A 24865-nucleotide genomic window follows, 5' to 3' on the forward strand; every position below is an offset into this window, starting at 1 on the left:
ATATTACATGTAGCAGCACTGGTCCGTATAAGACCAACCAGCTATCAAAATTACTCACATGTACAACTCGTATATGGGCATCAACCAAATATCTCTCATCTTCGAACTTTTGGTTTTGCTGTGTATGTTCCTATTGCTCCACCACAGAGAGCGAAAATGGGTACTCAACATAGACTCGATATATATGTTAGCTATGATTCTTCATCTATCATTCGGTATTTATAACCTCAAACAGGAGATGTTTTTAAAGCAATATTTGCTGATTTCCAATTTGATGAGTCGAATTTCCCGTCGTTAGAGGGGGGGGGGGGGGGGGGGGGGGGGGGGGGGAATACAAAACTTGAGGAACGTTGTGAAATTTTATGGAATACACCATCATTAGCCCAATTTGATCCTCGTACAAAACAATGTGAACTTGAGGTTCAAAGAATCATACATTTGAAAAATATTGCAAATCAAATGCCTGGTGCATTTACTAATACAGGTAGGGTAACAAAATCACATATACCTGCTGCAAACACTCCAGCAAGAGTCAATATCCCAGATGGACATCATGATAAGTCCAAAACATGCTTAAAGCATCCTGGAAGACCTCTTGGTGCAGAAGATTCAGTTCCACGAAAAAAGAAATCAAAATGTGGCAATTCCAGAAAAAGCCACCATATCTAAAATCTTTGGTCAATCTAATACTAATGAAATCTTTGGTCAATCTAATACCAATGAACTAGTTGCACCTGAAGAGGAAGATGTACCTCAAACAATGAGATCTCCATAAACTATGTTGGTACAAGACGAAACTTGTAATGGATCAGAAAATTTGGACTTCCAGCGAAATGGGTTTCGGCCCGCTTAGCAAACTCCAACTCTCCGATACGCCACTCAAGTAACTGGATCTTCAAATTATTTTGAGAAACTCGCCCATACTGCATTATAAGCAAGCACACTTAGCATTTATTCTCCAATTATGAGAGACAACCAGTTGTCAAAATGAGAGACAACCAGTTGCTAATAAATATAATACACTTACATGGCCAGTTGCCAATTTTAACGATTAATATTACCGGTTGCCAAAATGGAAGATGGCCAGTTGCCAACTCCAATAATATACGACCAGTTGTCTATTTTAATAATTTTATATACGGCCAGTTGTCTATTTTAATAATTTTTACGTCCAGTTGCTAAGGTTAAAGGATGGCCAGTTACCAACCCACTATCGGCCAGTTGCCGATAAAAATTGTTCAGCTGAAAGCTAAAGGATGGCTAGTTGCCAACCCACTGTCGGCCAGTTGCCGATGATAAAGGATGGGCGGTTTCCAACCCACTATGGGCCAGTTGCCGATAAAAATAGGCCAGTTGCCAAGTTAAAGGCTGGCCAGTTTCCGACACACTATCGGCCAGTTATCGATGATAAAGGATGGCCAGTATCCAACCCACTATCGGCCGGTTGCCGATAAAAATTGGCTAGTTGCCAAGTTAAAGGACGGCCAGTTTCCAACCCACTATCGGCCAGTTGCCAAGTTAAAGGATGGTCAGTTTCCAACCCACTATCGGCCAGTTGCCAATGATAAAGGATGGTCAGTTTCCAACCCACTATCGGCCAGTTGCCGATAATAAAGATTGTCCAATTGCCAATGCCAGTATTGAAATCATCCCGGAATAGATGTTATGAACTGCAACGCAACAACCAATCATTTTCAGACGATATTGATAAAGGATGGTCGGTTTCCAACCCACTATCGGCCAGTTACCGATAATAAAGATTGTCCAATTGCCAATGCCAGTATTGAAATCATCCCGGAATAGATGTTATGAACTGCAACGCAACAACCAATCATTTTCAGACGATATGAACAACCTTGCGGAGTTGTGCTGAACCGCATAGCGGCTGCCTATGTACCCTGTTCGTTGCTTGAAGGGATCAAGCACGGTCGTAGTTTGTCAATTATTTTAGATAGCATGAACCGCCCATAGTAGCAACTATCTCTTATAAGATGATTTGAGCTATCCATTTTATGATAGCGACCATCTCTTGCATAGACTGTATGAACTGCTTGTATGAAAACAACAATCTCTTATAGAGGATAGTATGAATTGCATAGAAAAAACTATCCCTAGCAATTCTTAATTAAGATGTCAACATCTTCGTCTATATTTGTAACTGCCACTCAAAATCAACAATAGACTACAAAATAAAGCATAAAGAAAGAGACTTTGACCCGAATCATCCATTTTTATAGAACACTTTCGAGATATAATTTTGGACCAAAGAAAATCTTCACAATTCATTTAAAGAAGGATCATCCATTGCCACTTTTTAATATTAAAGCCAACTACTCAATTGCAAATGAATACACATTCACATGTCACAAGTGTCTTTACCTTACTCTCTTCATTTATCTGTGTTAAAAGTCTTGTCGCCTAGACTAATTTGTCCCAAATTGGTTAGATGATAGAGTGGATATTAACAATATGCGAACAGAGAAACACGACCATTGACTACAGCAGATGCCCCAATCTGGATACCACGAAATGAATCCATACAAACCCGCACAAGCATTTTGCAAGAATTTGACCAATAGAGATCTCTTAAATAAATAATATATCTAGCAATGGTTCCATACACAGTCACCTCAATTGTCCCACCACCACAATTACAACATGTTGAGAGCCGACACATAGGATAAATAGAAATTTCAAACTAACACTGCACACAAACGGAATGGATGTGCACAATCCATATTTACGAAAATAAATACAAGAACTAATACAACTGAACCAAAAATCACAATTGCATAAACATCTTATTGGATAGTCTTTACTCCATAAATATTATGCTCAAAAGCAATTCAGTTAGTGTCATTCCAACAGACCATGGTATCATTAAACACTACTAAAGTTAACAAGGATTTATATGGAAAAGAGATGGTACACAATGACATGGCACAAAACAATCACATCAAATGTATCTCCATAGCTGAACTAAAGAATTCAAAGAGTTAGTGAGATAGCCAAGGCTGCACAGGTTTCTGTTTACAGAGTGCAGTCACGATTTATTCATGGTTTTCAGTAGCTAATATTACCCGATCGTCGTAAATTTTATACAGAAGCTAGATGAATCATAGAACTAAAACATATCCAAAAATCACAGTATTCTAACGGTTAGTTAAAAACATATAAAAAAATCACAGCATACTCGAACCAGACTGCCTGCACTACGGACCTGCAGAATTCAGGCACAACTTTCATATGTTCTCGACTACCAAATATGATTTGTTTATGCTGAATTTTATACCACACCTTACTAACAACATTTCCCATGACATATAAAATTCCTAGCTTATTCCGATAAACGAGTAACGAGAAACATCATGTGTAAGTGGACTGTTCAGATTTCATTCCTTTCTGAACACAGTCGTAGTTAGTTTATCGTTTCCAGTTCCTAACGATGTCCGATTGTGGTCAAATTTTTATAGCATCAGTAGGACTAAAATAAGTTCAATGTGCTAAAAATTCATCACATTCGAACGGCTGAATCATAAGATATTGGACGCATACGACGCATATATATGTTGGGTTTACATGACTAATCACACCTTTAAGCCTATAAATATCTATCTAGTGACGTTGGCAACATCAATCAACACCATAGCATGAAAAATTTAACACAAATATCCATTAGAGTAATAAAAACATGGTTGGAGAGGGAGACCCCCAAAGTTTCACAATTATGCTAACTTAGAGTCAGAAACAAATTGATTCAAATCCATAAAATCTCATATATTCATGAACCTAATTTACCCTTGCTTGGAATTTAGTGAGGAATTAATCACCAAGGAATAGATTGATCAAAGAAGTATCCAGGGAATAGGTCAGAGAATATTTCAATAATAAAAATTAAGAATGAGAAGTTTCCCTTACCTTCCATGCAATCAACTACAAAATCAACAACAAATCCAATGTTTTCCAATCTCAAATCCAATGATTTTGGCAGTGGATTAGTGATTCTCAAAGAACATCAATATGAAGAAATTAGTAACTTAAATATACCTCATATGCATCATGGTAATTTTGGTTGTAGCATCAGAGACCTTACCTCAAGATGCTAGTATCAAAGACAAATAAGTCTTCTTCCAGGATTTTTATCAAACAGTTTGCATGCATGAAACTGGAGAGGGTGAGACATCCTTGGTATTGCATTCTAAGCCCTTTACATTCTCCATCTCTGCAAATTCGAATTAGGAACAGACCCAAGTTCCTAACCAACCATAAACTCCAAGATATTAATAATCCTAGACAATTGTCACCATAAACCATCGTCAACGGCTCGCAATTCGGCTGTTTTCCCGCTGATTTAAGAGTTCAAAACCCTTACGAATTTGTATCCAGACAAAGACTCAATGTTTATCCCTATAGAACTCTAATAATACCTCTTGAATTTCATCCGTTCGCCATCTATTCAAAGGGAAACATCATCAAACCTTGACTGATTTCACTGCCAAGAACTTAGGCAAAAACCTAGCTTCTCGCCCAAAATCTTTAACCAAATCTCTTTCAACTTGTATCAAAAATTCCCTCATAAAAGTAGCTCAATCCCCATAAACATTTAGCCACAACCAATTTCTAAGATTCTTTTATTTTCATTGAGAGAAGGAAATTGCTAAAGAGAGAAGGCGAAGGGAGAAAAGAAAAAAGAAAAAAGAAAAAAGAAAAAAAAAAAAAGAAAAAAAAGGGAAAAACAGACTCCAGCTGATCTCCCCTTTTTATTACAGCTCAAACCAAATGACACACAGCTGAATTCATTTATTCACGTGTCAAGCATGCATAAAAATCATTAAGGCACCCAAGGGTTTCAACTAAATTTGTCTAGGCAAATATTTAGTTTTGAGCAAGGTTCGAAAAACGGGTCACGGCCCAGGTCACAGGTACTAGGCGTGATCTTTATAACGTGTTTTGACGGGTGTGAGCACGTTTTGGGTCAAAAACGCGTTATATAGGAATGAAACGCGTTTTTTTGACGTTTTTTTTTAAAATAACGGGTGTGATAACGGTTAAATAAGAAAAATAAATAATTTGTGATCTGAATTTCCTATGTAACGGTAATTACAGCTGTGAAAACGGTTACAACGGGTCTAAATAACGTTGTTACTACGTTTTTTCATTTTTTTTGGTTTAATTTATTTATTTGATTTTTTATTTATTTGTTTATGGGTTTTTAACATACAAATTTATGGATATCTAGTAAAATTCACAACCCTAAGTCTATGACTTATAACAATGCATTGTAGTTATCGTCTACCGACAATATTTATACACGCATACTATCACTATCCACTTGATATGTTCAAGTTGTCACTCGAATAGTTCAATGCATTCCCCAATATTTCAATAATGCATATTCGGATTCAAAAGCAGTCAAAACTTTGTTGTCAAATAATACTCCTAGGCTCTTAGCTACTTGCTACAAGACTAACCAACAAGGAATGCAACAGGAAGAGAGTCAGAGACTAGCTAGAGAAAAAGAGAGTGAGAGAGGGAAGTCAGGGAGTCGATTTATCTTTTTCTTTTGCATTTGGAGGTGTGTACAGTATATGCTACATGTGGTCTGTACTTTAGAGTTCAGACTCAAAAGTTAAAGAAATAAAACAAAAAAAAAAAGTAAAAAGAGTAGTTGGTTTCATGATCAAAGACATAGCTAGCATGTGCTTATATACGCATGCAACAAGATTCCAAATGTTTCAAGAATATTTCGATTTGCTGGCTATTATGTCTTCTTGCCCAAAGGAATGCTTTAAAAGGACAAGAAGAGAATTGAAATGAAATCAATACCTCTGGTTCTCTGCTTCTTGCTCAAAGGAATGCTTTACATTTTGAATTTCTCAAATACAAGTTTAAGAGGTAATATTAATTATTTTTTGTAGATTTTTCATTCAATTAGAGATATAATTTATTAATACGTTATTAATTTATTTATTATCGTTTTTTTCTTTCATGATGTTAGAGTAGTGAATATAGATGTTTGAGAAATATCGATGTTTTTTTCTTTCATGATGTTTGAGAAATATTTAAGAAATGTTAAGTGAAGAAATGTTTCATTCTATTAACGTATATTTACTTAATAAATGTTTCATTTTTATCTAAGAAATGTTTTAAGAAATATAGATTTTTTGTTCATTTTATTATCATTTATTTAAGAAATGTTTTAATAAATGTTAATATTCATAATTAAATAGTCCATCAACTTGAATCAATTGGCACGTAAAAAATCATTGTTTCTTTATAAAAAAAAATGGCATGATGAATTGATATATGTCACTTATTGCTATGTGAAAGTGATCCTTTATTGAAAATGATCCGTTTCTTGGATTCAGATAAACCTATCATGGGTTATTTGTTTCATGCACTTGCTACATGTGTGGAAACTATAGAAAGGGGTTTGGGTAAAACTCGAAATAATTCTATTGTAGGTGTGATTAACCGACGATGGAAAGATCAGTTGAGTTCTCCTCTTCATGCTGCAGCGCATTTTCTGAATCCATATTATATCTACAACCCAGGAGCCAATCTCATCAACAATGAAATTTCTCAGCCCCAAATTTGTCTCAGTGAAGTTATATCAAAAATGATTAGTAGCCCTCAAGAACAAGCGACATGCATGCTAGAGGTGTGAATTTTTATTAACAATTAATTTCGTAATTATATGAATTTCTATTCACAGTTTTTGATATTTTTAGGCGGGAAGAATGCAAATGATGCAAGGCCAATTTGCATCACCATCATCAAGATTGGATGCTCTGCAAGGTGATCCTGAAGCTGGTGGTTATCATACGGTGCTCAGTTTCCATCACTCCAGAGGATCGCGGTAAAGATACTAAGCCAGACAAACACATCGTCTGGATCCGAGAGGAATTGGAGTGTGTTTGAAAGAATTCACACCAAACTACGCAATCGCTTAGTTTCGTCAAGAATAAACGATTTGGTATATGTTCAATACAATTTAAGATTGGAGCAGCAAAGAGTTCAAGGTAAAGCAAAGCGACATAACATCGATGTCCACGATGTTCATAGCCTGCTGACAGATGAAAATATGCTTGATTGGATAGCAGGGGATGATGAAACACCAGTTTTACCTCAGGAAGAACATTGGTTAAATGAATTGGAAGAGGAAGCAGCTAATAATCCAGAGCCTCTCCCTCCACCATACGAATGGCATGATCCAGAAGTTGAAATCTGATATCAAAGGTTGCCAGTGAGTAACTTTGTTTATGACTTTGGTAACCTAACATTTTGAGACAATACACAAGGTCATGAAAATGAAAATCCCATATACAATTCTCATTACACTGAAGATCGTCCAGAAGAAGATACCCGAGGAATTAATGAAGAGTATAATTCCAATATTAATATCAATAATGAAGTAGATAATCGTAATGATAATTAGGAAGAAGACTATGGTTATGAAGATGACGATACTGTTAACTACGACAGCCAAATGCATTACGCGAACCAATATGAGGCGGAGGAAAAGGAGGAGGAATCAACTGAGAATCGTCGAGAAAACAGAAAATACTTGAATAAGTCGAAAAAAAATGCCGGTACAAGTTGGTTTGTCTAAGTTTAAAATTTCAAGCACTACTGTCACTAGATTACTTATTGTAAGTTTATAACATTTGAAGTGTTTAATGATTATTTATGAAATTTTAGTTGTAAGTTTGAAATTAAAAATTGTATAAGAATTTCTCCAACTCAAATTTTTTTTCCTTAAAAACGGGTTTAACCGGTATGAAAACGGAAAATACGGTGTAAAAAACGTGTGTTAAAATGTTATTTAGAAGAAAAAAACTGAAATATTAATTTTAGAAAAACGGTAATCACAGGTGTGAAAACGGTTATAATGGATCTAAATAACGCCATTTTTTCCTATTTATCGGTGTTATTTAGGTAAGCGTGTTGGTGAGCCTCACGGGCACGGAATATGGGCGTGAGCGTTATAACGGACGTTTTTTCGGAAAAAATGGTCGTTTTTCAAACCTTGGTTTTGTGGCGGCCCAAAAGTGTAAAAAAAAAAAACACTTAGACTATTAGAGTTTTAGGCACTCTGGTGCATAATTTGACTAAGGGGTTCACTTAAAATCCGAGAAAAAGATACGCAATATCACGAAACTGGGATAGGAATATAATTATTCCTGACAGTAAATTTGTCTTTACAATTTCTTTTGATGTCATTTAAAATATTGATGATCCTGAACCACAATCTATTGAAGAATGTCGACGTAGAAAAGATTGGCCTAAGTGGGAGGTTGCAATCCAAGCAGATTACAACTCATTAGTAAAATGTGGAGTTCTTGGTCCTATTGTTGTAACTCCTGAAAATGTAAAAGTTGTCGGATACAAATGAGTATTCGTACGAAAGCGTAACGAGAAAAGTCAAATTGTGAGATATAAAGCTCGACTCGTTGTACAAGGTTTTTCACAAAGACCAGGTATTGATTATCAAGAAACTTATTCTCCAGTGATGGATGCCATCACATTCTGGTTTCTTATTAGTTTGGCAGCTTGTGAAAAGCTTGAAATGCATCTCATGGATGTAGTTACAGCTTATCTTTATGGCTCACTTGATGGTGACATTTATATGAAACTTCCCGATGGATTTCGTATGCCTGAAATAGACAAGTACAAAGATCATACTGTATACTCAATAAAACATCAAAGAGCTCTATATGGACTAAAGCAATCTGGAAGAATGTGGTATTATCGCCTTGAATATTTACTGAAACAGGGATATACTAATAATGCTATTTGTCCATGTGTTTTTATTAAGAAATACAATTATGGGTTTGCTATTATTGCAGTATACGTTGATGATCTAAATCTTGTTGGAACTCTAAAAGAACTCACTGAAACCGCTGCTTAGTTGCAGAAGGAATTTGAGATGAAATATCTTGGTAAAACTAAGTATTGTCTTGGTTTACAAACTGAGCATGTATCAAATGGGATATTTGTCCATCAATCTACTTATGCAGAAAAAATCTTAAAATAATTGTATATGGACAAAGCACATCCACTGAGTTCCCCTATAGTTGTAAGATCACTTGACGTGAATAAAGACCCATTTCAACCTAAAGAAGATGGTGAAGAACTTCTTGGTCCCTAAGTGCCATATCTAAGTGCAATTGGTGCTCTTATGTATCTTGCAAATTGCACAAGGCCAAATATTGCATTTTATTTTAATCTGTTAGCTAGATACAGTTTTGCTCCAACTCGAAGACACTGGAACGGAATCAAGCACTTATTACGTCATCTTAGTGGCACTATTGATTTAGGTCTATTTTACCCTTATGAATCTAAATCAAAATTAATTGGGTACGCAGATGCAGGTTACCTTTCAGATCCACATAAATGACGATCACAAACTGGGCATTGGTTTACTTATGGAGATACAATTATATTTTGGTGATCATTGAAGCGAACAATTTCAGCTACATCTACAAATCATTCTGAACTACTAGCAATCCATGAAGCAAGTCGTGAGAGCGTCTGGTTAAGGTCAGTAATACATCATATTCAAGAATCATGTGGACTTCCTTTAACTAAAGATTTACCAACAATATTATACGAAGACAATATTGCTTGCATTGCACAACTAAAGGAAGGATTCATCAAAGGTGATCGAATAAGCACACCAGTCCGAAGTTCTTTTTCTCACATGATTTACAGAATGATGGTGTGATTGATATCCAACAAGTACGCTCAAATCACAATCTAGCATACCTCTTTACTAAGGCATTACGAACTTCTACATTTAAGAAATCGGTTCACAAGATTGAAATGCGTCGACTTAAAGATTTGTAGGCCAAGATTTCGCTGAAGTATCCATCAAGGGGAGCATCATTAGGACTTAAACGCGTTGTACTCTTTCATTCGTCAAGGTTTGTCCCTCTAGGTTTACTTGTCAAGGTTTTAATGAGGAAGCATATGCATGTTCAACACTGTTATGAGTCTCACAAATTTCGGGTTTTTTCTCTCTTGATTTTTCTGATATATTTTTGTGACTTAGACACAATGGTCATCAGGGGGAGAGTTATAAACGTTTATTAATGTTAATTATATCAAGGGTAAATCCCGTTTATTACCGGAATGCCCTTGTGTCTATCCCTATAAATAGAGGCCGTAATATTTATTTGTTTTCTACATTGAATAAGAATTCTCCTTCTCTCCTTTTCTATCTTTTACACTACGTTTAAATGTTATTTAAAAGGAAAAAACAGAAAATTCAATTTTAGAAGAAAAAAAACACAGTTATAACAAGCGCGAAATCGATTATAACGAGCCTAAATAATGTCGTTATTTCCTATTGATCGGTGATTTATAGACACGGGTATCAGTGACCCTCACAGACACACTACATAGGCGTGACCGTTTTAATAGCCATTTTTTTGGAAATAACGACCATTTTTCAAACCTTGGTTAAAACCATTCAAGCTTGTTTGACAACTATCCAGAAGCTCCATTTTAGAAGTCATTCTCAAAAATCGGAATGCAAAATTTATTTGCTTCACAAAAGTGATATATACTTGACAGTTGATTGAGGGTCGTCAAGGATGTTTAAAAATCATTTATTTTCATTATGTCTAGATCTTAAGACTACTATTGAATAAAATATTTTTCTGAGGAAACGTAATGCAATATTGTATTTTCTCAAACTGTTACAACTTATTTTTCTGCTCGCTGGACGCTAGTATTATACAGGATAGAGAAACTTAACCACTAATATACATGATGAAATAATTAAATGGCTACCCTTTTACTAACTCAACCTATTTTCCAGGTTTGGAAAATTTTTATCCCACGTTCATGGGTTTAGATATCCACAAGTTGCAGAGTTGTTCCATCTAGCAGTGAAAGTATCCCATACTTATATACTTATATTTTTGAGATAATAGAAGAAAGGAAATGTTGGATAAATGAACTGGTTAGAAACTTGTTTGAACAAGACATCGCTCAGCTTATCTTGAGCATGAGAGCTCCTCTCAATAGTAAGAAATAAAAACTGCAAAAGAAAACAAAAAAACTGCGAAAAAATGATTATTATAATTAATATTTACATGGTAACTGTAATAGCAAAATATCGGCAGATGGAGGTGGCATCATCTCAAGATAGGATGTACTCAAAGAATGATAGGAGAGAAGTATGGAATCAATCCTTAGTCCACGTTAAAAGATATATCTACCACACCCACGTGAGAACCGAACACGTGTGAAGATCGAGTCACTTCTAATGGCGTAGTGCCACTAAATGCCACTGACAGAGCGCACATGGGGAGAAGAAGAGTCGAGTCATGGTGGGCCCGAGGTCAGAAGGTTAACAGGTTCGGATCGGGTAAGGAGTCCACTTCGGATGAGACATTCATGTCGGATGATGGTATATCGGAAGACATTCGTCGGCCGTAAGCAGTATCAGGTGGTGCACATCGGAACGACCATTACCAGCCACCCGAGAGGAACATCAAGATAGATAGATTAGCATAACACTGTAGTATGGTTTTATATTCACCTTTTGCCTATAAATACACACCTATGTATTAAGAAAAAGACAGGTTTTGTAAGTAAGTGAGTAAGGAGAGAGACTAAGTATTTTGTTCCATTGAATGTTATCATCCTTGTAATCCTTGGGAAGAAATAATACACACCTCCTTTCACCCCGTGGACGTATGCAGTCATACCGAACCACGTATATCTTTTGTTCATCTTGCAATTAGTTCATCTTGAATGTTAGATGTATGATGTATTACTTTCTACAACTACAATAACCAAAATAAAACCGTCGCTATTCTCTTACATCTGTCATCATACTATGGTTACTTTAGACCAAAATTTACTCACAAGTAACGCATTCATATTTCTCTAGGAATCTGATTCGTCCGACATCACCATATTTACCTATTTTTTTACTGGTGTAGTCATCTTTATCGGGGTCGTGCACTTTTGTTTATTTTTTGTACTTGAATCAGATTCATGATCTGATTCTTCCGAAGTCATGCCTTATTTATCAAGACCCTCCTCAGAGATGTCAGAGTATTGGGTGGCATCCTCCCCCGATTGGAGGAACTCCTATCCTCCACTGTCTATGGAGTTCTTTGGGTCATCTGTTATTGTCTTCAATTTGGTCCGCCAGTTTGAAACATCTTGATCGTTCTCGTAGTACTTGACCCTTGTCGCATTGAGCCACTCTTTGATTCCAAGGAGATTCTTTGAAGGAATTGAGTTAATATGAAGGACATCACGCCCTAAGTCCTTAAACACAAATTTCATATTAAATACCTTAGATTGAGCTCGCACCGGATTTACAATCTCTGTCTCTTCTAGCGTGAAAACAAGGAAAGGTGTTTCACTAAGGTGAACCAGGAAATCTAATTTCATGGCAAGGAAGGAGTACAAGGATGTGTTCTTCATGAGGAGTTTGGCATGGAATCCTTGACTAGTGTCTATCTTTTCAAATTCAACTGAAGCCAATGGTGTCCGTAAAGAATCGACTTCCCGGATAAATTTCCTCATATGTTGATTATCTAGAGTCTCTTGCTTATCTTTGTCAAGCTTTTCTGAACCAAGAGCAAGAGGTTTATTCCTTCTACTCCCTTCAAAAGTCTGCACCATTCAGAACTGGATATCCTTTGTCGTTGCAGTCCCCAGCATGATGGGGTTGTGCAAGTGCAGGTACAAGAAAGGGGCCATTTTCTCGTCACCATCTTGAAAGAAAGCATGTTTTACTTTTTTATACATCACATCTATCTAAAAAGGGATACTGTAATTTGAGAATCAGAAACCATTTTACACATTTTTTTTCTTAAAAAAGAGGCTAGCCTCGGTATATTAATCAGAAAACCGATTCAGGAAATCAGATATTTTTCAAGATCACAAAATATTCGAACAAGTTACAATATCTCCACCAAGTCTTGCCTATCAAGTCTATCTTATCAGAACTAATAGCAGTTTCAGAGAACCTTCTTCTCTCTCGCAAAGGAAATGACCAAACATTTTGAGCCAAACTTATTTTGAGAACAAAACCAATTTGTTCCAAAGCACAATGCAATGACTGGATCAAATCCAACCCAATGTTCATCAAAACATGCAAATAACATGAACTGTAGTTTTTAAAATTAGGAATTTATTTACACCATAAATTAGGAATTTGGCATATTTGGTTAGACTAGACAATATAAATTTACTTACCCGAGTAGTACAAATTCATGAACGAACGTTGCTTGGAACAACCCAATTTTGTAAACATGTACCATTACCAACCTGAGAGTGTTTGATCCTGGTGAGGTATGATTTTTTCGTCGATTCCATCAATTCTTTCTTTATCCACGCTTGGTAACTTTATTTGTATTTTCTCTAGAGCTAAGATATAAGATGTTCTTGTGAATTTTTATTCATGATTTATCTTTCAATAAAATAGGTTTAATAATTGTTTTTACTCTCTTTATTATACATTGCTAGTTTACTCCAATATCCCTGACCTTTACCCTTGTGATTTTAAATTAGAATTTCTAAGGAACGTGTAAAATATCTAGGTACTTGGTTATTCCTCTCGTTCTCTTAATTCCCAACTATTTATATGAATAAAATTCATCATCCAAAGAAATGTAAATGGAAAATTCAGTAACAGAGGAAATAATTATCATACTAAACATGCTTGGAGGCCCACTCATATATTAGGCATGTTCATCTTTTAATAAACCCAACTTAAAGTTTTCTCACGGTATTAAGGGATGAGCCACGGACGGGTGGAAACCATCTAAATGGCAGATTTGAAAATTTAATCTGCATATGATCCACGCCTGGCAAACTTGAAATCCGAGAGTGAATGGGTGACTAGACTAGATGCGAATGGATTGAGGGATTTACAAGTTCCACTTAATTTCATAAATTGATCAAACCAATTCCATAAATAGAAGTTTTATTAGGGTTTTTAAATTATCCATAAATGTTTTTATTTAAAAAAGGAATGACGATTAATACAAAGATATTGAATAAATATTTTTTCCTTATATATGGTGCTAATATTTAAGATTTTCAATTAAGTTTATATTAAAAATGAATTTTTGATTATAAAAAATAGAAGGTATATTTGATAGTTTAAGGGACAAATATATTTATAAACAGAAATTAGGACAGATAAAAAAAGACAGAGGAAGTACATGTTTCTAGCCATAAACCGCTACGGAAAATCCAAATGTACCTAGATCCCCTAAATCCCTTCGATTGAATATGGATTCAAACCATGTTGAAATATCGATGTTTTTGAATAGAGAATAGCAAGCCACGAACAACGATCAAGGTTTGAATAAATCGCCCTCAAAGCAAAGAGAAAATCACCTCAAATGACGAATAAAATTTGCTCCAAAAATAACGAAGAAACATGTCGAAAGAACTAATAACCAATACAAAAATCAGTTTTATTCAGAAACTACCTACTAAAATTTTAAAAAAAAGAAGAAATATAGCTTAGATATGATCTAGAAAGCACCAAATTTGAGCAAGATATTAATGAAAGCTAGGTTTTATCTTAGAAAGAAGGGGAGAGGAGAGGAGAAGATAGATTTTATTTATGGTAGATATTCATTGATTTCCCTTATGTACCTCATTACATATTAAAGCGAAGATAAAGAGTTGAGTGGAGTTTTCTGGAGAATATCATGAAAAAATTAGGGTTTAACAGAAAATGGTGCTCTTTAAATATGGAATGTATAAGTACTTCTGAAATTCAAGTACAGATGAGTTGGTCAGAGGAGGGCACCACAGATAACACACTTACTGTTTGCAGACTATTTCTTTCTCTTCACAAAGGCATACTTTCGTAATGCAGATAATATTCTCAAAATTATTGAGCTGTTCAGCAAGTGTTCAGGGCAGCAAATCAATCTCCAAAAGTCTGCAACACTCTTCTCAAACAATCTCCATACTAGGCACTGTAGAATTCTTACAAGACAACTCAAGATGAGAAGAATGGATCTAGAAGAGAAATACTTAGGGATTCCATTATTCCTAAATCGGAAAAAAACCACTTCATTTTCTTCTCCTGTAGGCAACATGAAGTCAAGACTAGCAAGATGTAGAGGAAAAATTTTCAATCAGTCAGGAAGAGCTATGATGATTAAGATGGTTCTAAATGCAATACCACAACATCCGATGGGTACTTTCAGAATCCCTGAAGGTACAATAAAGGAGTTAACTGCAGTACAAAGAGACTACTGGTGGGGAAAACAAAAAGGCAGAAATATATGTTTGATATCTTATCGAAAGCTCTATACTAGTAAAGCTGCATGAGGTATGGGATTTAGAGATTTGGGATGTTTTAATGATGCACTGCTAGCTAAAGCAGCATGGAGGTTATGTAATAATCCAAATCAGTTATATGCCAAAGAACTTAAATAAAGATACTTCCCAGACACAAGCCTTCTTCACTCTTCGCAGGAAAATGATGCAACTTGGGCCTGTAAAAGTCTTTATAGTTCTATCCATTTCATCAGAACACACAGTTTCTGGCAGCTAGGTGATGGTTCAAAAATACTGATTTGGAAAGATATCTGGATCATGGGAGAAGATGCTCCGCCTATCCCTACATCTTCAGAAGAGATAACAAGTCAGTATACTGCAATTTTTGACCTAATAGATGCAGCAAACAAATGTTGAAGAACTGATGTAATCCTTACACTCGTTCATCCTAATGCTGCTGCTAAAATTATCAACATGAGAATACCTCTTTACGGAGAAGATAAACTTATATGGACTTGATGTGATTTGTAGATAGTGGTAAAAGTGGTTCGATTCTCAGACTTGTGAAGGATATTAATTAGACTTAAATCCTAATATTAAAATAGAAAACTCACTAAAAATTATATCAAACTCAATCAAAGATGATATCAATACTAAAAGAAACACTGAGGTTAAGATTCCACTATTTTCCAAGTTCAAAGTGATTAAACCAATACTTATATTTATGCAATTTTCTTGCTTAATTTGATTCTAAAATATTGCAACAAGTAGATTTTCAAAAGTAATAATTGTAAATACCAAGTATGAAGCATCAAAAGTATTAAAACTAAGCATTCTCCATCAAAATAGATCACAATCACTCAAATAAAAATCATATTCAATAATAATTCAAGGCAAATAATCATATAATTATTGCAAATAAAAAGATAAAATAGAATATACCACTTTTTCTTGGAAAAATATCTTCCTCTATCGCCTCAGCAATGTGGTTTAGCTCCTCATATTAATCATGATCTCAAAATATGTGTTTGTTGCTCAAAAGATGATTAAAAGAGTGAAAATAATAACACAGACTGTTTGCAACAGTGTATTGGTGTTGCAAAACAGCTGTTACAATGGAACTGTTACAGAAAAATGTTGCTTTGTCGCTGATTTTAAGACCCTGAATAAGACTGCCCTGAACAGCTTAATGTTCTTCAGCTGTTAAACAACGACACTTTCTGCGACTGTCTAGCAGGTCAATGTTCTTCGCGTTCTTCTTCTTCAACAGCAGCAGCAGCAGAAACAGAGTTTGGTAAAGCTCTGATTTCTTCTTCTCTGGCTCTCCTTAGGTTCCCAAACTCTCGACACCTCTTCTATATGACCCAAGACATCTATTTATATCAAAAATACCGATTAAATCTCTCCCAAATCTTCCAAAATCTCTTTCCTTCTCTTCACGGCCAAGTTGCGACAATTTCTTGTTTTAGATTTCTACGCGTTTCTGAGCTTTCCTTTTTATTCTAAACTCTTCCTTAGATAGATACAAATCTTTGGGAAGGTTTACACGCTTTAATCTCTCTAAAATTCCCTAAAACAGGTCACACACGTGACTTTCCATATTTTCTTTTTGAGAAAAATCCGTCGATTGAGCCCATCTAATCGATTTAAACACCCATATCAGATTCCTAGACCCATAAGGAGTCTATCCTATGAAAATCAGAGGTTTAATCGACCTCAAACTCCTCCAAATCACGATTGCCAAAACTGTCTTTACTACACTTTTTCCCGCCAAAATTTTTTTAATGTTGAAGATGGTTGCCCCTTATCCAGAGTAGGGGTGCGATTAGCAACTGCCTGGAAATGGGATGCCCCTTAGTAATTAGGTTACCCCTTATCCAAAGTGAGAGTCCGAATAGCAAATGTCCTCCGGGTGCTTTCCGACAACTTTTCGAGCCAATTTTTTCCAAAAATGTTTATTAGCCAAAAATACCTACAAATAAATAAAACACCATAATAAGTACAAAAATGAGCCCTAACAAATAAGAATCGAGACAAATCGGACACAAAAATGTGTCTATCAAATACCCCCAAACCTATTATTTGCTAGTCCTCGAGCAAAAAAAATAGAAATAAAATCCTAACTCACTGTCGCAGGCATCGTCGATTGCATTTAGCGTATGCAATAAGCCTTTAAACCCCTAGGTGTCCCTAGTGGCGGAGTGTTGTCTCCGGAGGGCTTACCAGAGGTATACCCACAAAACCTTTTACTCCAGACCCTAGCTATCTACACAGAACCTTGGAAGGCACTAAAGAATCTCCTTGGTTGGCATACTTATTGACTACAGGAGGAAGTACCCTGATGCGAAATTCCAATTGTTGTACACGAGTTTGCACTCAAGCATACTAAAATTCATATGAAGTGACAGAGCTCTACTCAGATAGTCGCACTATGGACATCAATATCCGGAGTCAAAACTAATCACATGGATAGATCAAGAAGATGGATATAGAAAAACATAGATGGTTTTGATGTTTACTAGGTGAACGGTGTTTCTCATATCTGTCTGAAGGCCTCCGCCAAAATGAACCTATCCTAATGGACTGAGATACTAGTCTGACTAATATCAACACACTGGCATATACAAGGGAACCAGTGATTGATAATCCTAACTCTAGGTCAACACAACTGGCATATACAAGGGTTCCAGTGGTCGACTTTATTGAATTTATTCCAGTTGGTCTGATGGTCTGGTCTTTTTTTTTTTTTTGTATCTCAATCACTCTAATTCACCCTAGCATTGGTAACAACTTGAATCGTGAGCCCCACCTAATCACTTAGAGAAACATAGTTTAAAAACAAAACAAAATAAAAACAGAAGTGAAAAGGACTCAACGAGATATGGTGAAACTATCATGTTATTTCTAACACCTGAGCTCTGTGCTTTTATGAATAGACTCTTTAGATGTTGCCATCTAGTCAGATTGGTTCCTCAACTCCTACAACCAAAATGCTTCCATCCACTTAGATTGGTTAGTGCCATCCTTAATAGGGATAAATTTCTAGGCTCTGGAGTTTATTTATTGCAACGAAAAGGTAACAAAAAGTTCTACCCCACCCCCAAACTTAAATCTAACATTGTCCTCAATGTTTCTAATCAAAAACAGTACCAAAAATATAAGTAACATGAGGAAATAGTAAAGAGAGAAGTCGGAAAGATAGTACCTGGGTGAAGTGTAACCAAAAACCTACAAAAATATTATACAACATACAAAATCGCCTCGATGGTCAATCAAGGTAAACAGGGTCCTCCAGAGGGACCTCCTCAACATCACCTGTAGGAAAAGGCTCTAAAAAGGGCTTCAATCGCTGACCGTTAACCTTCGAAGAACTACTACCATCTGGTGTCTCAATCTCAACAGCGCCATGAGGAAAAACAGTACGGACCACAAAAGGACCGGTCCACCGAGAGCGCAACTTCCCGGGGAATAGATGCAAACGAGTGTCATACAGAAGAACTTTTTGACCTGGAGAAAATGACTTTCGTAAAATATTCCTATCATGCACAAGTTTCATTTTGTTCTTATACTCCTTAGCACTATCGTATGCATCTCTACGAATCTCGTCCAACTCATTGAGCTGGAGCTTTCTTTGAGCTCCTGCCTTGTCAAGTGAAAAGTTTAAGTTCTTAATAGCCCAATAGGCTCGATGCTCTAACTCAACAGGCAGGTGACATGCCTTGCCAAACACTAAACGATAAGGTGACATTCCAATGGGTGTCTTAAACGCAGTACGGTAAGCCCATAAGGCATCAGTAAGCCTCGACGACCAGTCTTTCCTATTTGGATTAACTGTTTTCTCTAGAATACGTTTAATTTCCCTATTGGAAACCTCTACCTGACCACTAGTCTGAGGGTGATATGGGGTTGCTACTTTATGGGTAATACCGTATTGTTTCATTAAAAGAGAAAACGGTCTATTACAAAAGTGTGAACCTCCATCACTAATTATAGCTCGCGGCGTACCAAAACGTGTAAGTATATTCTCTTTCAAAAACTGGACTACGACCCTGTGGTCATTCGTTCTACACGGAACCGCCTCAACCCACTTAGACACATAGTCTACACGACAAGTATGTAAAGATAACCAAACGAAATAGGAAATGGACCCATAAAATCAATGCCCCACACATCAAAGACCTCAATCACTAAAATAGGGTTCAAAGGCATCATATTTCTACGGGAAATGGTTCCTAACTTCTGGCAACGCTCACAAGAAACACAATGACTATGGGAATCTTTAAACAACGAAGGCCAGTAAAATCCACACTGCAAAATAGCAGCAGTCTTCTTAGCACTAAAATGACCCCCACATGCATGTTCATGACAAAAGGAGATAATACTAGACTGGTCACTCTCAGATACACATCTCCTAATAATCTGGTCCGGACAATACTTAAACAGATAAGGATCGTCCCAAAAGAAATGCTTAACCTCGGCTAAAAACCTAGAACGATCTTGCTTACCCCAATGTTGAGGGGTTCGACCAGTAACAAGATAATTCACTATATTTGCATACCAAGGTGATTGGGAAACAGAGAACAATTGTTCATCAGGAAAGCTATCCCTTATAGGAAGGGAATCACTAGGGGAACTAACAACTAGCCTAGACAAGTGATCTGCTACTACATTTTTTGCACCCTTTTTGTCTCTAATGTCTGGGGAAAATTCCTGTAACAATAGGATCCATCTAATCAATCTAGGTTTGGTATCCTTCTTAGATAAAAGGTATTTCAAAGCAGCATGATCTGTATAGATTATGATCTTAGAACCTAATAGGTAGGACCTAAACTTATCCAAGGCAAACACGATGGCTAAAAGTTCCTTCTCGGTAGTTGTGTAGTTCATTTGGGCATCATTCAGAGTTTTCCTAGCATAATAAATCACATGAAGTAATTTGTTTTCTCGTTGTCCTAAAACGACGCCTATAGCATAATCTGAAGAATCACACATAATCTCAAAGGGTAGGTTCCAGTTAGGTGCCTGGACTATCGGGGCAGTAGTGAGTAAAGTTTTAAGCTTCTCAAAAGCCTCTAAACAAGCATCATCAAAGACAAACTTAACATCTTTTGCAAGCAAATTGCAAAGAGGTCTAGAAATCAAGCTAAAATCCTTAATGAATCGACGGTAAAAACCTGCATGCCCTAGGAATGACCTAATATCTTTTACGGTTTTTGGGACCTGTAAAGTCTTAATAAGGTCAACTTTGGCTTTGTCTACCTCTATACCCTTTGAAGAGACGATGTGCCCTAATACAATTCCTGATTTAACCATGAAATGGCATTTTTCCCAATTAAGCACTAAATTTTTTTCCTTACACCTAGTCAACACTAATGTCAAATGATGCAAGCACTCATCGAAAGATGAACCAAACACTGAAAAATCATCCATAAAGACCTCTAAGAACCGTTCTACCATATCAGAAAATATGCTCATCATACAACGCTGAAAAGTTGCAGGGGCATTACATAGCCCGAAAGGCATGCGTCTATACGCAAAGGTACCAAAGGGACAGGTAAAAGTGGTTTTCTCTTGGTCTTCTGGGGCAATAACGATCTGATTATAACCGGAGTAGCCATCTAAGAAGCAATAGTGACTATGTCCAGCTAATCGCTCTAGCATTTGGTCGATAAAAGGAAGGGGAAAGTGATCCTTCCTTGTGACCTTGTTCAATTTCCTATAGTCAATACACACACGCCATCCCGTGGTCACTCGGGTTGGGATTAATTCATTATTATCATTCTGGACTACAGTGATACCTGATTTCTTGGGGACAACCTGAACAGGGCTGACCCACTTACTGTCTGAAATTGGGTAAATAATACCCGCATCTAACAACTTAAGCACCTCTTTTCGAACTACCTCTTTCATGTTAGGGTTCAGTCGACGTTGCATCTCCCTAGAAGGTTTGGAGTCTTCCTCTAAATGAATCTGATGCATACACACAGTAGGACTTATACCCTTAATGTCTGCTATAGTCCACCCTAAAGCTTCCTTATTGTCTTGAAGTACATTTACTAGCCTACTTTCCTGATCACTATCCAAATTGGAAGCTACAATCACAGGTAAAGTCTCAGATGGGCCTAAAAACAAACTTTAGAGTATCGGGTAGTGGTTTAAGGTCCAACTTTGGGGGCTCTTCTAAAGAAGGAATTAGGGTAGTCTCAGAAACTGGTAACGGTTCGAACCTAGCTTTCCATCTATCAGTGTCTAACACAGGGGTAGAATCTAATAGAGCATTCACCTGTTCAATAGTGCTATCGTCGTCAAAATCTAAACCAAAATGGGATAGACAACTTTCTAATGGGTCTTCAGACAAGATGTTTGGTAATGACTCCTGAACTAAGGCTTCTATCATGTTCACCTCCTCAACACATGTGTCATCTAGCTCATGAGGTTGCTTACTGACATTAAAAATGTTCATCTCCATAGTCATATTACCAAAAGATAAACTCATCACACCATTTCGACAGTTAATGATCGCATTAGACGTAGCTAAAAATGGGCGACCTAAAATCACAGGTATCTGGTTCTCTGGGTCAGGGACAGGTTGGGTATCTAGGACCACGAAATCCACTGGATAAATAAACTTGTCGACCTCAATAAGAACATCCTCGATAACACCTCGAGGGATTTTAACAGACCTATCAGCTAACTGCAGTGTCATCTGAGTAGGTTTCATTTCACCAAGTCCTAGCTGTAAGTATACATGGAATGGCAGTAAGTTCACACTGGCTCCTAAGTCAAGTAAAGCTTTTTCTACCCGGAAGTTACCTATTGTGCAAGCAATGGTAGGAGAACCTGGGTCTTTGTACTTTGGAGTTGTGGTGTTCTGAATGATTGAACTTACGTGACTAGCTAAAAAGGCTTTCTTATGGACGCTAAGTTTTCGCTTTCGCGTACACATATCCTTAAGGAACTTGGCATAAGCAGGAATTTGCCTAATTGCATCTAATAAGGGAAGGTTTATGGTAACTTGCTTAAAAACCTCCACTATGTCATTAAAGTTCGATTCCTTCTTTGTTGGTACTAATAGCTGAGGAAATGGGGCTCTAGGCCTAAAATCAGACCTTTCAGGAACCGAATTCACATCATCAGAAACTTTATCAGTCTCTTCAGCTACTGGTCCTGAGAGGTGAGATCCTGAGGGGTGAACTACAGTATGTTCACTATCGGGCATGGTTACCTTATTGTCTACAACTCTACCACTTCTAAGGGTTCTAACATTCAATTGATTCGATGGTTTTGCACCTAATTCATGAACTCCTCTAGGGTTGGGTTGTGTTTGACTAGGAAACTTACCTTTTTCTCTCAAAGAATCACTTATCAGACCAACCTGGGTTTTTAACTCGGAAATAGCCTGACTATTTTCTTGTCCTATCCTGTTACTAGCTTGTAGACTCTGTTCTACGGATAACTGGAATTTTGCAGTTTGCTGAGTTAACAAGGCGAGAGATTCCTCTAAACTTAGGATTTTCTTATCTGACTGATTCTGAAACTGAGCTAGTCCTGAAGGATTCTTAGTATAGCCAAAACCTGGGGGAGCATTAGAATTACTAAACTGACCTTGACTTTGGCCCTTAGACCACGAAAGGTTCGGATGGTTTCTCCAACCAGGATTATAGGTTTCTGAATATGGGTCAATCTTTTGACGGTTATCAAATCTAGTGTTATTATAAAGAGCATTGGCCTGCTCTTCAATATTCTGGCCTTCCCAAAAAGGCTCCACTCTACCACTAGTCTGGCCCACTTCTAAGGCTTCTAACCTTTTTGCTATAGCAGCAATTTTGGCATCTGATTCATAGCCTCCTTCTACCCTATTAACGTTTCCTCTACTTAAAAGAATTGTTTTCTGGGGTGCCCTACTATTTTCCCATTGCTGGGTTTTTTCGGCGATTTCATTAAAAAATTCCATCGCCGCATCAACAGTTTGGTTTTCAAATCCACCAGTGCATAGAGACTCAACCATGGTCGTTGTGGAATAATCTAAACCCTCATAAAGGATCTGAACTAGCCTAACCTTTTCTAAACCATGATGAGGACACTGGGATAATAAATCATTGAACCTTTCCAAATACCTATATAAAGATTCTCCCTCTTGTTGTGAAAATGTGCATATTTGCGTCCTAATAGACGATGTTTTGTGCCTAGGGAAAAACTTATTGAAAAAGGCAGATGTAAGTTGTTCATATGTCTCAATTGACTCGGAGTCCAAACTATACAGCCACGACTTGGCCTTATCTTTCAGGGAAAATGGGAATAACCTAAGTTTCAAAGCATCATCATCTAAGCCTCTAATTCTTAGAGTACTACAAATTTCCTCAAAATCCCTAACATGGTAATAAGGGTTTTCATTTTCTTTCCCTAAAAAGATTGGGAGCATCTGTAAGGTCCCAGGTTTCAGTTCATAGGGTGCCTCCGTTTCAGCTAACTTAATACACGAAGGACGGGTAGTCCTAGTTGGATTCAACAAAGCTTTCAAAGTTGCCATTTCTGGCGCTATCGGAGCAACATGGATTCTCTCCTCAGTCAAAGAACGTTCAAAAACAGACTCTTCAAAAGCCGGACTTTCTAGATTAAGGTAATCGAGACGCTTCGAACTACTAGGTTTCTCTTTAACAAATCTACCTAGTGCGTCTCTTTTACGTTCAGGCATACAATAGAATTTTCTAAATTGGAAGGGTAAGCAAACACAGATCAAGGCCGACTCAACCAAATCAAACCTATTGATTTCTAGCAAACAAAAAAGCATGATGGCTCCACTTAGATTGTTTCTAGACCAGCTTCTAATCCTTCGAACGGGAATTCGTTACAATTTAAGCAAACCCCTCTGGAATCAATCCGAGTTAACGTAAGTTGAATAGAGCGAGGGAAGCTCGGTGGAGCTTTGATACCCAAGGCCTCACCGGTATTACAAGGCGGCGCAGTCACGCATTCAACTTACAGAAACCGTCAAGAACTTCGAAGTATGCTTAAAAGAGTAACCAATATTTTTCGAATGACTTTCCTGTTAAGCTCGTTACCCTATCGGTCTCGTTCTAGTCAAAATTTTAGGCTTAGGTTCGCGTAGGTTACGTGTTCCTAAAGCGGGCAAGAAGAGAACGGTGATGAAATCCGAACCCTTATCTTGTATGGCCAGGCCTTGCCCTTTACTAGAAAAATAAATGTCCGTATTCAGTCCTCAACATATATGCATACGAAGGAGTCCAGTAACTCGCTGACAGGGGATTCGCGAGTGTTTAGAATCTTACCTCCCGTTCCAGACGGGGGATGAATCGGTTGTAGTCGACTCGGGCCACTGACTCCGATGTCTAGTGTACGAACCCAAGGTGCAGAGACAATATCGTAATTGTCCTCCTTCTCTGCAAACAGTTTATATTTAAAGTACCCTTCCGTAGGGTAATAAAAAAAATAATAAACCCAATAAGTAAATAAAAAATAAAAACCCTAAACTAAAATTTAAAAAAAAAAATAAAATAAATTGTCTTCTTTTCTGTTCTTTTTGCTTTAATCTTTAGCTCCAAGTCTTTATGAAATCACCAAACTCCTT

General features: G+C 36.9%; 1 long non-coding RNA gene and 1 pseudogene across 1 annotated transcript; one reads left to right on the forward strand and one right to left on the reverse strand.

Moving 5' to 3' along the window:
- Positions 1-358: 358 nt before the first annotated feature.
- LOC113320996 lies at positions 359-4689 on the reverse strand. The gene is made up of 2 exons (XR_003346402.1): positions 4094-4689; positions 359-923 (listed from the first exon to the last, which is right to left on the reverse strand). It is a non-coding gene; the product is annotated as an uncharacterized LOC113320996 (long non-coding RNA).
- An 18653-nt stretch (positions 4690-23342) lies between these two features.
- LOC113325534 lies at positions 23343-23442 on the forward strand (annotated as a pseudogene).
- Positions 23443-24865: the final 1423 nt, after the last annotated feature.

The sequence above is a fragment of the Papaver somniferum genome, chromosome 11 (assembly GCF_003573695.1).
Source record: "Papaver somniferum cultivar HN1 chromosome 11, ASM357369v1, whole genome shotgun sequence".
NCBI lineage: Eukaryota > Viridiplantae > Streptophyta > Magnoliopsida > Ranunculales > Papaveraceae > Papaver > Papaver somniferum.